Here is an 18,027-nt window from a genome sequence, read left to right as displayed (position 1 = left end):
TTCAACTACAGATTTTTTGTTGACAATAGCTATCTCTTTCTGAAGTGTAAGGATACTTACCTGTGCTTTATGTTTTTACTTGTTTAAATCATATAGATCAGGGATGCCCAAAACAAAGACTCCCAGATGTTCAACTACAGCTTCCATGATGCTTTGCCATTCAGGCTTACCTGATATAGATCATCCTCATATTTTAGGACGTTACACTGTGTTTCCACACTTTGCTGTTTTAATTACCGTATTTTTCGCTCCATAAGACGCACTTTTTTTCCCCTCAAAAGTGAGGGGAAATGTCTGTGCGTCTTATGGAGCGAATATGAAGCTTTACTTACCTGTCTTGCAGCGTTGGCCGGCAGCACAGGGCGCACCGCGGTAGTGGAACTTGAATTTCATGTTCCGGTTTCCGGCGGGACTGAAAGGAAGTGCGCACAAGCTGAGTGCGCACTTCCTTTCAGTCCCGCCGGAAACCGGAACATGAAATTCAAGTTCCACTACCGCGGTGCGCCCTGTGCTGCCGGCCAACGCTGCAAGACAGGTAAGTAATTATAGGACAAGGGGAGGGGGACAGTATGGGAGGGGGATAAAGTCTATGGGGAGGGAGGGGGGGTGGAAGTCTATGGGGAGGGAGGGGGGGTGGAAGTCTATGGGGAGGGGGGGGTGGAAGTCTGTGGGGAGGGGGGGAGATGAAGTCTGTGGGGAGGGGGGGAGATGAAGTCTATGGGGAGGGGGGGAGATGAAGTCTGTGGGGAGGGGGGGAGATGAAGTCTGTGGGGAGGGGGGGAGATGAAGTCTGTGGGGAGGGGGGGAGATGAAGTCTGTGGGGAGGGGGGGAGATGAAGTCTGTGGGGAGGGGGGGAGATGAAGTCTATGGGAGAGAGGAGAAGACTATGGAAGGGGGGGACACTATGGGACAGGGGAGAAAAAAAATATTCTGTACAAACTGTCCCATAGTAAGAAACACTATGGGACAGTTTGTTCAGAATATTTTTTTTCTGTGTTTCTTCCTCTAAAAACTAGGTGCGTCTTATGGTGAGGTGCGTCTTATGGAGCGAAAAATACGGTATATTTCTTTCAAGCCTGTTTTTCGAATGAGTCTTTACTAATTGGCTGAGAGCATGAGTTGATCGCTCTTAGCCAATCAGTGGTGCCGGTGCCTGATGCTGCAAGCTTCTTCGGGTTTCCAGATTTTAAAATGGAAGGGCAGAGGGGCAGGGAGATCCGGCGCTGGAACTGTTCGAGAACGCTAAGCATCCTGGCACCATAACAACTTAATTTTTATTAAATTATTATGGTGCCCAGAGTGTTCCTTTAAAAGAGCCAGACAAATGTCAAAAATCTAATTTTAGAAAAGTAAAGGTTTTTTTTAAGGCTACTTGTAAAACTGCTGTACTTTGAAGAGATAACATTTTTGACAGTTAGGTAATGGGTTAGTCACATATTCCCATACTATCACAAATTTAATTGACTTCAGAGAATATGGCCTGCAGGTTCTTATTTCTATAGTAAGTGGCTGCTTCAATACACTGGGGTTTATTTACTTAACAGTGAATTGGTGTAAGTTTGAAATCAAATTGTTAAACCATCTACTTTGTTATGAATGTAATTTTAAAAAAAAAAATCTAAAACTTGGCTATAGTGAGACTGTGGCTATTTGAGCCTGTTTGCATTTAGTTAATAACTCCTTTAAAAAAAAGAATTCCCTTTAAATTATCTGCACTATGTTAGCTGCTGGCTGCTGTCTGTGTAGATAAGAACAGAGCAGTCAGCTGTCCTATCATCACCCTATTCTAACGAAAACCAGAAAGTGGAGTGTAAATATTGGCCTGGGTGATTAAAACAAATGTAAAAAATGTGGTTAATGCCTGCTGAATACATTCTAGAGTTCCCACTCACCTAGATATAATACCAAATATAATAAATAAAAATCGTATCCTGCTCACCTCCTCTAAATATAGATACAAAGTTCCTTTTTATATTGGTGTTTTCAGCCTTCAAACACCCCAAATTGAATATGTGCAAAATAGAAAAAAAAAAAAGTGTCTTACAAAACTTTCAAGTTGAGAAAACTCGCATATATAAAAAAGAAAAAAAAAAAGCTCTATAATACTATTGTGTACCGAGTTCTGTTGATGCCTTTTAGTGTCTGTGTTTTGTAGAGGAGTAAGCTGCTTACCAATGAGCTTTGTAAGCAGCATGACCCAGGTACCAGAGCTTATGTTACACTAATTATGTATACTGTAATAAAGCAACAGTATTGGAACTTGGCGTCCTGTGTGCTGTAGTTGAAGGCAGATGCATTTTTACTGTAAGCACTTTGAAGGGACACTATAGTCATCAAAACAACTTTAGCTTAATTGAAGCAGTTTTCGTGTGTAGATCATGCCCCTGCTGTCTAACTGCTTAATTCAATAAGTTAAATTACTCCAAGTCTTTGTCACACCTCCCTGCATGTGACTTGCACAGACTTCCTGTACAGGGAGAGCTAATGTTTAAACTTCCTTTATTGCAAATTCTGTTTAATTAGAATTTCTTATCGCCTGTTCTGTTAATAGCGTGCTAGACCTTGCAGAAGCCTTCTGTGTGTGCTTAAAGTTCAATTTACAAAGCAGGAGATTAAAAAAAATAAATCTAAAGTAAGTGAAAAATGAAAAATGAAACTATTTGTAGTCATGCAGGCTGTGTCAGTCACAGCTAGGGGAGGTGTGGCTAGGGCTGCATGGGCCGAAACAAAGTGATTTAACTCCTAAACGGCAGATAATTGAGCTATGAAACTTTAGAATCATGATCTATACATAAAAACTGCTTCATTAATCTAAAGTTGTTTTGGTGACTTTATTGTCCCTAATAAAAATAAAGATTTTTAACATTCTAAAACAGTTTTTTTTTTTTAATCAATTTGATTGAGATGATATTCAATATATTCTATCTACACCACAAAGTAGGGAGTAACGTGAGCATGTGGGATATTATATACAGTTACCAAGAAACAAAAGAGATTCAAAATGCTTCCAATAAATGTGAGTTTCTCCATTTAAAACCTTTTTAACCCCTTAAGGACACATGACGTGTAAGACATGTCATGATTCCCTTTTATTCCAGAAGTTTGGTCCTTAAGGGGTTAAAGAGGCTTTATTTCTATACAGAGAACACGATTTTCCGTTGTGCCATATATACTCTTTGGAGTGAGTGCAGATTGAAACCACTAGCACAGCATGAATTAAGAGATATTGTACTTGGTATCGACATATAGAGGTGGTAGTTAAGTGGTCTAGGTGAAGCAATACACCAATGTTCATATTGGGGAGAAAATAAGGGCTGCAGAATAGGTTGTAGTTCTGCTAGCTTATCCTACCTACCACCACTCAGACTACCAATTCTTGTAAAGCTCCGTACTCTATAAAGCTGGCCAGTGACCATAAATTACTACTTCTGTAAGATCCTATTAACTGCACCAGGACAGTAAATGGTAACATTATGCAGTGAGGATGTTATTGCATGTTCTTGGGAATATCAAATGTTGAGTCTAATCAATATCTCTGCAAATCGTCTGTAGTACACATTATGTTGTACACAAGGGATTAGATAGGAATTAAGGATAAGTATAGTATATAGTACAGCTGAGAATTATGGTGAAATCTATGATAGTGAAACATAGCCTTGTTGAAGAGTTATAGCTCTGTTAATTTTTTCTTTAATTGGTTTTACATATATTGCTTTATGTTTGCTTGATCCAGAGTGCTCTTGACCCCCCCCCCTATTTTTTTTTTTTTTTTGCGTAGTTCACACAACTAGAATACTGCACAATTCTAAGATCAAATTACCGTATTTATCGGCGTATAACACACCCCGGCGTCTAACATGCACCTCATTTTAAGAAGGAAATTTCCCCCCCCTCCCATAGTATTCTCCCCCCCCCTCCCATAGTGTTCCCCCCCCCCCTTTCCATAGTATTCTCCCCCCCATAGTATTTTCCACCCCCTCCCATAGTGTTCCCACCCTCATCCCATAGTGTTCTCCCACCCTCCCATAGTGTCCCCTCCTCCCGTTGTCCCATAGTGCACTTTCCCTCCCCTTGTCCCATAATTACTTACCTGTCTTGAAGCGTGGGACGGCTTTACAGCGCACACCGCGGTACAGGAACTTAAATTTCAGGTTCCGGTTTCCGGCAGGACTGAAAGGAAGTGTGCACACTGAGTGCGCACTTCCTTTCAGTCCCGCCGGAAACCGGAACCTGAAATTGAAGTTCCAGTACCGCGGTGCGCGCTGAACACCGGCCCACGCTTCAAGACAGCTAAGTAAACCTTCACATTCGCTCCATAAGACGCACAGACATTTCCCCTCACTTTTGAGGGGAAAAAAAGTGCGTCTTATGGAGCGAAAAATATGTATATCGGCGTATAACACGCACACATCATTTGCCCCTTATTTTCAGGGAGAAAAAGTGCTTGTTATACGCCATTAAATACGGTAAGTAATAAGTAGATCAATAGTCAGAAGATAAGAAATACATTTTATTTATCTAAAAGTCAGTGATTGTTAAGTCAGAAGGATGAATAACGGTGAAGTAACAAGAGTGGAAACAGTCCAAGGTCTGAAAACATATTATTAAGATGTATTCTCAACTAATAAGCAAGTCAACTGGTAAATGAATAACAAGGAGGTGTTCAAAAATAGTACTTTGAAGATCAAAAGAGAATCTTACATACAGTTGCAAGAAAAACCCTTTGGAATGATATGGATTTCTGCACAAATTGGTCATAAAATGTGATCTGATCATCATCTGTACAATAGCTGTTATTTTGCCATGCTATCTTTAATCACTTGTTTTCATAGTAACATATTGATCTGACATAACTCATATCTTTTATGTTTTACTTACATGTGATCTGATCATCATCTCAAGTCACAACAATAGACAATCACAGTCTGCTTAAACTAATAACACACAAATAATGAAATGTTGCCATGTTTTTATTGAACACACCATGTAAACATTTACAGTGCAGGTGGAAAAAGTATGTGAACCCCATAGACTATGACATCTCCAAGAGCGAATTGGAGTGAGAAGTCAGCCAACTGGAGTCCAATCAATGAGATGAGATTGGAGGTGTTGGTTACAGCTGCCCTGCCCTATAAAAAAAAAACACACCAGTTCTGGGTTTGCTTTTCACAAGAAGCATTGCCTGATGTGAATGATGCCTCGCACAAAAGAGCTCTCAGAAGACCTACGATTAAGAATTGTTGACTTGCATAAAGCTGGAAAGGGTTATAAAAGTATCTCCAAAAGCCTTGCTGTTCATCAGTTCACAGTAAGACAAATTGTCTATAAATGGAGAAAGTTCAGCACTGCTGCTACTCTCCCTAGGAGTGGCCATCCTGTAAAGATGACTGCAAGAGTACAGCGCAGACTGCTCAATGAGGTGAAGAAGAATCCTAGAGTGTCAGCTAAAGACTTACAAAAGTAACTGGCAAATGCTAACATCCTTGTTAGCGAATCTACAATACGTAAAACACTAAACAAGAATGGATTTCATGGGAGGATATCACAGAGGAAGCCACTGCTGTCCAAACAAAACATTGTTGCACGTTTACAGTTTGCACAAGAGCACCTGGATGTTCCACAGCAGTACTGGCAAAATATTCTGTGGACAGATGAAACCAAAGTTGAGTTGTTTGGAAGAAACACACAACACTTTGTGTGGCGAAAAAGAGGCACAGCACACCAACATCAAAACCTCATCCCAACTGTGAAGTATGGTGGTGGGGGCATCATGGTTTGGGGCTGCTTTGCTGCGTAAGGGCCTGGACGGATTGCTATCATCAAAGGAAAAATTAATTCCCAAGTTTATCAAGACATTTTGCAGGAGAACTTGAGGCCATTTGTCTACCAGCTGAAGCTCAACAGAAAATGGGTGTTGCAACAGGACAATGACCCAAAACATAGAAGTAAATCAACAACAGAATGGCTTAAACAGAAGAAAATACACCTTCTGAAGTGGCCCAGTCAGAGTCCTGACCTCAACCCGATTGAGATGCTGTGGCATGACCTCAAGAAAGCGATTCACACCAGACATCCCAAGAATATTGCTAAACTGAAACAGTTCTGTAAAGACGAATGGTCAAGAATTACTCCTGACCGTTTTGCATGTCTGATCTGCAACTACAGGAAACGTTTGGTTGAAGTTATTGCTGCCAAAGGAGGTTCAACCAGTTATTAAATACAAGGGTTCACATACTTTTCCACCTGCACTGTGAATGTTTACATGGTGTGTTTAATAAAAACATGGCAACATTTCATTCATTGTGTGTTATTAGTTTAACCAGACTGTGATTGTCTATTGTTGTGACTTGAGATGATGATCAGATCACATGTAAGTAAAACATAAAAGTAAAAGTAAAACATAAAAGATATGAGTTATGTCAGATCAATATGTTACTATGAAAACAAGTGATTAAAGATAACATGGCAAAATAACAGCTATTGTACAGTGTGTTAAAAAGCATACTTTAACCACCGTAACCTACTTTAAATCAAGACCCACCCTGCCCAAATACAAAATAAACAAAACCACTGTTTAGTAGATATACTCAACATGAAAACATGCATGCATTTAATTATGCATTGTTTTCATTGAGGTATAGCTAAAAAAACACAGTGAAAAAAACAGCAAATGTCCTGTCTGCAGCCTTTGCAAGTCCAATCACAGACTTCTCAATGCAGCTCAATGAAAAGTCTTTGCAAGGCAATTGCTGCCTATTGAGTTTTGCTCCACTGAACTGGTAACAGGACCTGTTGTATATTTGGCGGCCACAGGATGTAACAAGGTTAATATATATAATATTATATATATTTCTATGGTAATCTGCACTTTTTGCTAAATTAGAACACACACGTCACACACAAAACCTTTTAGCAAGCTAACATGCTTTAGGGGTCTGGAGTGTCCCATTAAGCACCACTATAGCACTCTGTAAATTCTAAGCTAGTCTGAGTGTAATGGGAACAGGAGGTGACTGGTCCCTAACTTGGGACCCAGACCTGTCCATAACTTCTCTGTTACCAAGGACCACCGGCATCCTCCAGGCAGCTATCTGCCCCTCTGCCTGTCCTTTTCTTTTCAGAAAGTTACTGACTCCTTTACCTGTCCTCCACCTTCCAGACAGGTACTGATCCACTTAATCCAATACAAAATACATAAAACATAATCATATAGGAATCATAAAAGCAACCATACATACGACACAATAAAATATAACTCTGCAAAGGCGTTAGGAGCACAAAGACAATAAAAATGATGATATTCTGTCTGCCATAATATGCAAATACATGCCAATAGGGATTCCAAGAAGTATATTCCATTACACTTTCCAATTTACATTACAATTTATGGCAAATGTCATATTCTCGTACAATTTGCAAATAAGTCAATATAGAAAACCACCGCCTTTTGAGATCTTCCATAGACCTCTGAGTTTTGTATATTTCATGTAAGGGAAAGTCAAATGTATTTCTTGTATTTTTTTTTTTTTTTTTTGTTACCTTTTATTTTCAAGACCTGGAGCTAAAGCTTTCTAATCCTATAATCATTGTGGCTGTTTATTAAAGAGGCTAGTGAGTCACTTCTCACCACTGCAGGGCTTTTTATTGCTTCAATCACTGAAACACTGACATTTCTCACTACATTCCCTTTTCGATCAACATCTCCATTCAAGTTGTAATCTTGGTTCAGCTCCTTAATAAGTTTTAAGGCATTAGATTCATTCCAGCTTTCTTGTTGAAGTTCATTCAGGGCAAAAATAAACTCCAAGAATGTTCTTGTGCAGTTGGGTACAGGTTTTCTAATTATGAGTGAAAAAAAAAATATGTCAGGAATATCCCTGGCAATTCTTTAAAGGGATTCTATAGTGCCAGGAAAACAAATAATTGAACTTTTAGAAGCAGGAAGCAGATCGAGCGGCTGCAAGAGCTCGATCTCGGAATTGGGGAAAAAAAATAAAATAAAGCAAAACCTTTTAATCACATTTTTATTTACAGTTGGAGGTACGGACTGAATCTAAATAAAGATGAGAACACAATAGCATTAGGAATACAGGTTTGTATTCCTAAGGAAACAGCATTCCATTAAGACCAAAAAGAAGGTTCCAGGCCAATCTGGGCCAGATGTACAGCGCGGCAGAGGTTGGGTGCAGTGGCAGAACTACTGCGGTCGCAGGGGTTGCAGCTTCAACCAGGCCCGTCACTCCAGGGGGCCCGGCTGCCCTGTGGACCCCTGCGACAGGGTGCCTGCCGGCCATGTGTTGCGACCCGGCCCATGCTGTTAGGGCCACCCGATGGAAATTCCTTTGATTACATCAGAGCGCAGGAAAGAAGTAACTGCCCCGGTCGGGGGGGGGGGGGCTTGTGAGGGGGCAGGGATGTATGGGGTGGGAGATTGACGTGGGGGCGGCAGGCATGTTTGTGGTGGCGGGTAGACATATGGGGGGCCCCAGGGCAATTTTCGAACTGGGGCCCTGTGGTTTCTAGTTACGCCTCTGACTGAGTGTAATACTTTTCTAGAAACCCAGTGGTGTTTGTTGTGAAATATAAATGCATTAATAGCAGATTGATGGCTGACCAAGTGTTTAGCAGTAACCTGAATCAGGAGGGCCTGAAAGAGATACAATAATTGCAGATGGAGTAAGAGTCCCATTTATCCAGATCGTTTTTTAGGCATTTTAGGAGACAGACATAATTAGAAACCATTTTGAGTTCATGGTCTGTATCGCCTCTACCTCAGTCACATCTATATGTGATGGCAGTGCCTGTATTTGTTGAGATTTATTTTGAACCCAAAGAAGTGGTGAAATGTAATTTAAACAGGCGAGGGAGAGACTGACTGGAGAGGGTCAGCGTACGTTTAATGTCATCAGCATAAGCTGATCCTTTATAAGATTTTCCAGCTGTGGATAAGCCCTGTATCCCACAATGCTGTCAAATTAAGAGTACCGGTATTATTAATGGTATTGTATTTTCTCACTGGGGGCTGATTTGTGCTCTATACAATGCCATCAATGCTCTACATAGGGATCTGGGAATCCAAAATGTGAAACAAGACAAAATAAATATGGTCATCCTTGTATATCAAATGCATTCTCTGCCTCCAAAGAGCAGAGCAGAGAAGATTTGTAATTGGACAGAATTTGACAACTGTGGATGAAACCCATACACAAAATGCACTATTGGGGTTTTTCATTAGAAAAAGTGAACTGTCAGAAATTCACCAGGTAATTAAAAATATGAGGCAAAACTAAAAACTGGCCGATTATTTTTCCAACTCTGCAACTTAGGCCTAAGACTTGCCAAATGCCCTTGTGAGTTCTTGAGAATCGAGGCTTTATTGAAAAACAATGTATCACTAGAATCGCCAGAAATGATAGAATTATATCAGAGCTATTCACTAGAGGCAGAATGTTTGCAAATTCAAAGTGAATTTAACATTTTTGTCCAAAGTAGACAAAACTATAGCTCAATTTTCCATTTCAGGTAAGTGAACTTTACTTTGAATTTCTGAAAATGAATACTCTAGCGATTAACACGGTGTCCCGTGAAGTAGGATCCTGGCAGCAGGGTAAAAGGGGCCAAGTCAGTGATGTGAATCGTGACACTTGCGATATCCAAAAGGAGATGAATTCACACCAGACTTTCTGCCAATCAAACAGGCCGGCCCACTAAGGGTGGACCATGCAGAGAGATCCATTTCTAATCTCTTTGCTTGGTCATGGTGCCCTAAGTGCAGAGTGAGCGTGTGTAATGATGTGTTTGCACTATGCTTTCTGAGGCCAGATCCCTGGTGACCCCAAAAATGGACACCATCGAACAAAGTAGGGGCGGTGGGAAGAGTCCTGAAATAGGGACTGTTGGGTGGCCTGAGCAATACTCGGCAGGTACAGTGCAGATCACGCTGCCATGCTCCTTCATGTATTTCCAGGGATACATAAAATCAAAGTCAGTCCAGAACCTCAATTTATTCGCTATTACAACCATTGATCCCCTAAAACAATATTAAACTTAATGGAAACATATCTCTGGATAGCCAATATTAGCAACATATACTGCAATGATACGAGTCAGCCTTCATTCCACATTACAAATATCGTACATATCTACAGGAATAAGAGGAAATTCATTGGGTCTGTGCAAAAACCTTGATCAGCTTTAAAAAGATGTGTGAATAAGATTTCCATGAGCTCTTGGAGCCATTCATTGTCTGCCCGGATTACATTCTCATTTCCTTCAGTTCTATTTTGCAACATTTTACCCAGAAAAACAAGAATGCTCTGCAAAAACCTGTTGCCAAACTGGAATAATGCCATTTTCCTTCGCTTTAGAATGGAGATGAGTTTTTTCTTTTTTTTCTTTTGATGTTAATAAAGCAGATTTTTCCGTGTGACAGAACATTGTCTGAGATGAACAACTCATAGGAAAAATAAAATACCTAAATACAAAGAGACAATTTTCAAAATGATGTTGGTTGTATAATGACCTCATTTTACAATTTTTGGCACAAAATACATAGATACGAGCAATATTAAAGCCACGGTGGCCAAATAATCTGCCAAACAAATTGGAATGTGAAACGGAGGCTGCTGTTAGCTCGGTAGGTAGAAACAATTGTTGAATGTGTATTAAATAAAGTAGAAACTAGACAGAACAATTAGAGTGCTTAAATGTGTTAAATCCCAGTATGGGTGCTGCAAAACACCAGCGTGTTTCTCAACCCCTAAAAGGGACACGCTAAGCACCATAACTGCTTCATCGCACTAAAGTGGTTATAGTGTTTGGAATCCCTGGTGCTATCCTTCAATTCAGCATTAAACTGTTTGTAATGCTTTAATGCAAATCCAGAGTTGCAGCAGACCATCCCCTCTGTGCTGCTTTGGCTAATGAGAAAGCATTTGTTTGAGCAGCAATGAGGGTGGCTGTGATTGGCTGAGAGTGTCAGCTGACTGCATTAAGCCTATTACAGTGCCATTGCTGGCATGAATTGGTATGGCTACAAGGACATGTGTAATCTCTGCCTTAGCCATATCTCCAGTGGGGCCAGGGCTATAGGAAGCCAGAGACCCTCATTCAGTGATGCATTGGTCGAAAAGGGTTTAACACTGAACGGAGGGACATTGCCAGGGGAATCCATGCACTATAACCACTTCAATGGCTATAGTGCCTACAGTGTCCCTTTAAGCCATTCATATGCAAGATAATGAGCCATATCTATGTTTTCTCTCTCATCATTTGGTAAGTATGTTTCATGTGTTTATGAACTGGTCCTCTCCTGCGTGTCTATCAGAATTTTTGGATGACTTCTCTTGGATGTACAACAGGTATGCAGAGTGCACAGGTTTATATTCCTATCAAGTTACTGCCTGGCTTTTTTTTGTTACCATAAGTTACTGTAAGCTTGTTAACAAAAGTTAAATGCAATGTTGATAAGGACTAAGCCTTTGTGGAAATAAATAACTAAGTAGTAGTAGCTTTAGGAACTGTGTGTCTTGCCTGGTCATTTCAGGGATTCCAGTAGCAGAGTTTTAGGAGATGCTTTTTGTCTGCACTGTTCCCTGTTCAGGAATCAGTACCTGCCTGGAATTAGAAGGACAGGTAAGGAGTCAGTACCTGTTTGGAAGGAAGAGGACAGGCAGGTCAATACCTGCCTGGAGGGCATCAGTGGCCAATGGTAACAGAGGAGAAGTTATGGACCAAATAGTGGGACAGGTCTGTGTTGCAAGTTGCATACGCCGTCGCCTTCTGTTTTCGTTACACTGGGCCTTGCTAAGAATTCATAGATTGCTGTAGTGGTGCTTAAAGGGCCACTCCAGACTCATAAAGCACTTTAGTTTGCTGAAAAGGTTTGTGTGAAGAGTGTGTTCTATTTTTTTCATTTTGGAAAATGTGCAGAATTCAATAAAAAATCCCAATTTTGTAAATTATACTGGGCACAACCCCCTGGCTTTTCATGCAGGTTCTGTTACTTCCTGGTTTTGTTAGCATATTTGCTCTGAACTCAAGAGGCAGCAACTGCCCAGAACACCGGCCTTGCAAAGACTTCTCATTGAGCTGCATTAGGAAGTCTGTGATTGGACAGACACAGAAAGTCTGGGCGGGGTTAGAAGGGGAGGGTTTGCAAAGGCAGCAGACAAGAGATCTGCAGTTTTGCAAACCGTTTTTAAATATATGTCCAATGGAAAAATGCATAATTAAATACATGCAATGTTTAATTTGGGGTATTTGTACTAAACAGTGATTTTTTAAAATTTATTTTGTATTTGTTCAGTGGAGTGTTCCTTTCAGTTCCCATAGTGTATTATGTTTTAGTTTCAGGCGTACACATGTATACTGGTTACACTCACTATTTAGGGAGCCAGCAATATCGTCACTATTTGATAGTTTATCGGACTGGCAGTATATCAATCGACCATCAATTTGCAGAAAAGATCAGTATTCCCATCCGTAAGTGTCTTTTGAATTTTCCTCAATATTCCAATGTAGGTTATGAGCTGGGACACAGACAGTAGGGGGTTAAAATTAAATATAGCACATTTAGAAAAAAATAAAAATATATATATATAAAATCTGCATGCTTAAAATCATCCCCACAAGCATGATGTGTATTAATCTGAGTCTTCATCAATGTGCCTAACAAAGAATGAAAAAAAAAAACAAATCCCCTTATTTACCCTCCCCCCGCCCCCCTCCACCCATCCCAAGTCAGCATTCATTAAAAAAAATCCAATCACATTGTTTAGTTTTGGAAAATACCCTATGGAGTAAATGTCTAGAAATTTGTTCATATCAGTGTTCTGCTTCAAGGTGGCACCTTTTTTAAAGAGCCTCCCTGTCCTCATTATACCTATTTCTATTTAGATGAAGATAATTGAGATATCAAGATATGATATAAAGCACAGTGACCTTCATGAAACCACTTAGAGCAGCTTGAATTGCACTAGTACAGCTTAACTCAAGCTAATATGTATTCAAAGAGAAAAGGCCACCCTTCCAAATGTTTATATAAAGAGTTTAAGAGATACACTTAAACTATTAAAAAGCTAACTAGCTTGGTGTATTCGTATTGGCTCGAGGTAAATTAAATGGTTTCTCCAACCACCTACTTATGCTATTTAAAGTTGTCATGGTGGTAGGAGTCTGGATGTGCAGTGTTTCAGCTTACAACAGTCGTACACTGCTTCTCCCACTCCCTTCGCTGGCTCAGACCATGCACATGCTCTCTGATCCGATTACATAGTCCAATCAAAGGTTTCCGCTGTGCGACTATAGTGTTGTCACAAGGGGTCGTGCTGAGTATCGTTTGGAGCTTTTTCCGTGACTGGATTTTTGTAAGTAAAACTTCTTTAAATACGATTTTTCAAGAGACTGCACCTAAAGAATTATGCCCAATAAGGCATTTTTTGAACAGTAAAAAAGGAGTTAGAGTAACCTTTTAATCATTAGAATGCTGGACTGATTAACCTCTATGGGAATTATAGAAATGAAATGGCAATCATTTATAAAAAGGGATATTTAGAGGAAAATAAGGTCCTGCTCAAACAAGCTTACAATATGAGGATTTGAGGTAGGTGGATATATATATATATATATTTTCAGATGTGTGGCCCAAGGGCACTTACCGGTCAGGGATCCAGACCTAAGTTTCCTGTTTCTTAGGCAGTGATGTTACTATTGCCTCGAGCCATAAGGGTTTACCTGTGATGACGAAAGCATCAATGTCAACTATATGTTATAAAGACTGTAACAGAACATTCTATGCTATGATTGCATGTCGTGACCTTCTGTACTCAATTCACCATGCTGTCGTTCCTCAGTTTCAGAAATGAGGTGAGAATGGACAGCGCTTTCATCTTCACTTTAGTGTTCACATGGATTTTACTTTTCATCAAGAGAAATTTTCATTCTGATTCACTTTGATATGACACCAGAAAGCTACCACTGCAATTTTACACTGGATGCTTTATATCTCCGCTATTCTATCAGTCTACATCAGTCTTGTCAATATGTGTTACACAGATCTTGACATCCATAACTCCTAGAATACTTTGCTTTAGAATTTTGAGAGTTGCAGTCCACATGCGTTCTAATGGCCAGAGTTTACCAACCCTGGTCTAGAGTGTTTTATGGAAGGTGGTTATAGATCTTCCTGGTTCAATCTGCAAACAGCTGCTTAGTGTCACAATCACACAATTAATGGAACACTCCAAGCACCATAACTATTACAGCTCACTGTAGTTGTTACACCACCCATTGTAAGACTTCAAACCATTTTAGAACAGCTTGACTTTTTGCCTGTGGTCCACTGGGCACCGCTTACCTTATTCCCCTAAGGAACCCAGAGGACTGAGCACTCTAGGCTCCATGCTTGGATTGTTCTTTTAATGTGAGTCAGCGTTGATCAAAACATATGCATAATGTGACCCTATCATAATACTGTGTATCCATTTAATTCTATTACTTCTTTGCCATCTACATAGAGGTAGAGACTACAAATATGGCATTCATCAGCTGGAGCTCTGCCCTCACATGAAGGAAGTAGGCTGCATCTGCAGTGATCTGGTCCTCTTGGTCATCTTGGAGGAGAAGGAAAATATATTCATGTAACTAAATATTTTAAGCTATACATCTGTAACCATATTTAATCCACAATGTATGGTGTGACGGACCACCTGGCACCCCGACCGGGTACCTCCGTCAATCTCTGCTTCTTAGTACTTGCGAACACCATAAGCACTGTAATGGAACACCATAACCACCGTAGACCCCCCCGAACTGCCGCAGCTAGGTTGGGGTCTCGCCATCCTCCACCCACCCTGGACCCAAGACCAGGATCGAGCTTCCAGTGGGTAGACCTCTCCTAGTCCAGAGAGCATAGCAGGAACAGCTCTTATAAGAGCTAGTGATTATACTCAGGAGTGTATTGTGATATAGCAATCCCCAGAGTGTATGTAGTTCTCCAATCCCCAAACATGAGCCAAGACTCAATGAAGGGGTAAACGAATCTCTGTTTAATGGGAGCCACACTTGGCCTTATAGGACAATCCCCATGCAAGGGGTACGCCCACATGTACCTGATGGTAGACTGGCTTGCAACTTCTCAGACCAATAACAATAAGGTTACAAGGCACGACACTCCCACACAGCACACAATCTCCCCCCTCTGCCTGGGAGATAATTGGATCAGTAACTGTACTAATTCTAATCCAATTATCTCCTAGCACAGAAAAAACATACTTTTTAAAAACACCCCAAAAGTACCCTAAAAATTACATAAAACCCCACTGTTACAACCCCCGATAGCCCTGATCTGGGTGACCAACATATCCAAAAATCACCCAGATCAGTTCAGGGATTCAGGAATTTCCTGGAAGTCTTATTTTTGACCGACTGTGCACATGGTCCTATGCCCAAAACTGTTCCAGGGAATCAGGGCTAACGGTCGGTCTTTCTGTCTGGAGTACAAAAGGACATAACTCACATGAACAGAGCCTTTTCAAGTGCATTGGGCAAGGTATATTGCAGGGCCCATAGTCCTGAGGCAAGAGGCTGGCCAGAAGGCCCCTCCAAGAACCCGTGACGAGATTCAGTTCGTCACATATGGATTATATTTACATTAAATTAAAAGTAACCTTGTCATCGACAAGTTCTGTGAATGACAGGTCCACTCCAATGTAACATAGCATTTATTATATTTAATACATGACACTAATGAAATCTCCAAAAACTCATGCAACAGTGTCCAAAAAGTGAAGGAGCCATGAGAATATAGTGACTTACTCCCAGGAAACTACTGGACACATTAATTAATTGTGCTTCTAGAGCTTTATAAATAAAAGCAACTAATTTGTACCTTTGCCAGTGTCCCCCAAAGCCCAAGTTGGAATTCAAAAATGGTTCCTGTGTTATTTAAGCTATTTCCCACTGGTAGGAATAGACAGGATTATGTATAAATAGTGCCTATTGTTTCTTAAATTCAAAATCTGTATAGAGATATCAAGTATCCCGAATGTCCATATTTAGGAGGGACAGTCCTTATTTTGGGCCCATATCATTCTGTCCCTCTTTTCTATCCTAATGTTCCTCTTTTATAGGAACTTCATATTGTTGGTGTGTCTGAGCGTATAACAGAGCTTTGCTAGAAAACAGTCTTTGTTGTGTAAATACAATACTTTGTTTTTGTTCTAAATCACATTTTAGTTTCATAAATTGTTATTAGTAAGTCACCTAAAATTTCTCAGAAAATCCCTGCCGCTGGCCACCCCGCACTCACACCCGTAAAATTAAAGTTTCCCTCTTTATCTATAGGAAATGTAGGGAGATATTAGAATAGATACATCATATGGATCAGGCCTGTGGACAACTGCCAACCTTTTGTTGTTTACTAAGCTGCACTTACAATGCAAAGGAGAACTGTTTGATACAGTGAAGATCGTTGTGGTGGACCTGGCATCAGTTCTTGCGAATTGATTCGTAATCCCCTGTTCGGGAATTGAACAGAACTTGGGTGGTCCTCCCTGTTATTGACTTAGAACACCGACCACCCCTGGCTGTTAACCACAATTAAGGAGTACTGGAGTGCTTTCACTGGGTGGCCGCCGTTCAAATAACCGAACGCACGTGGCAATTTTGTCTCCCGAACGCAGGCAGCAGTACTTGGTCGTCGAGTGCGTGAAACTAATTTCGGCTACACGTTCTCGTGAAACCTGGTCAAGATGGTACTGCTGCCTGTATACTTTCCTGAACAACTACACGAACCACGTTTGGGAGATTTGATCTACCGACTGGGGGAGCATTCGCTACCTAAAAGCCAGGGGGAGCGTTCGTCGGTGTTCGTGCAGGAAATCCCAAACCAAGACCGGCTACAGCCGGGGATAATCTAGAACTCTTTTGGGGCATCACCTCGTGGCCGGCTGGTGAAATCTTCTCCTGAATAGCGATCTTGTTCCACCAAACCAATCTGAGCGCTTTTTGGATATGTTGTGCGCTCAGATTAAGGTTATTCAGGGATATAAGAATGATGGGGTTTCTGTACTGTTTTGGGATGTTTTACAACATTTTATGTATTTCACAAAACTGAGAGATAATTGAGTTAACTAAAATTACAAGCTCAATTATCTCTCAGACCCAGTGCATTCCCTGTAAACTTGTCCTGGAGACCACATACTATGGGGATGTGCATCAAAATCCATGTGTGGGCTAATAAAAAGCAGTCGACTCCCAGAACTGTGTGTCGTCCAGTTACTGGGGGAATGGCCTATATTCACTAACCAGCGCTTCCCTCCCTTCCAGCTCCAGAGGATTATAGCGGAGACATTCATACTCAGTATTGCAGCTCCGCTACAATCGTAAATAAAGTTTATACAGTATCTATAATAATGTTAATTTTTATGTTTTAATTTTAGTTATTCCAGACTGAAGAATAGTTCAGTGAGTTGATTTAACAGTATTAATTAAATAATGGGTGGCCGAGCTAATGTAACGTACATAATTTGCATCCCTAACAACAGGGCCGGATTAACATAGGGGCTGATGGAGCTGCAGCTCCAGGCCCAGGCCCAGGCCCATGGAAAAGGCCCATTGATTTAAAAAATTACATTTTTTATTTTTTTTCACACACTACTCTTAGGGATTCCACCTGGCTTTTATTTTATTGGCACAGCCAGTATTTGAGGCTGCCTGGCTGGTGCCAATATTGCAGTGATACTGGCAATACAAATGCTGGTATTTTTCTCAGTATAAACAAGAGATTACTATGCAATACCAGCACTGGCCTGTAGGGGTTGCTGTGTGTGGAGACAGGCAGGGATAGGAAGTTCCAGCATATCCCTCCCTGCCTATCTATACTCACTTATCTGCAGGGGTGCAGCTACAGAGAGTAGGGGGGGGGGGGGGGGCTGCAAGGAGACATACACTAAGGGACACTGGGAGACATTATGACACATACACATGGGGACACAGTGTCCCCATGTCTCCCAGCCAGTGTCCCT

This window comes from Pelobates fuscus, chromosome 1 (assembly GCF_036172605.1).
Source record: "Pelobates fuscus isolate aPelFus1 chromosome 1, aPelFus1.pri, whole genome shotgun sequence".
NCBI classification, from domain to species: domain Eukaryota; kingdom Metazoa; phylum Chordata; class Amphibia; order Anura; family Pelobatidae; genus Pelobates; species Pelobates fuscus.
This window is presented reverse-complemented; position numbering follows the sequence as displayed.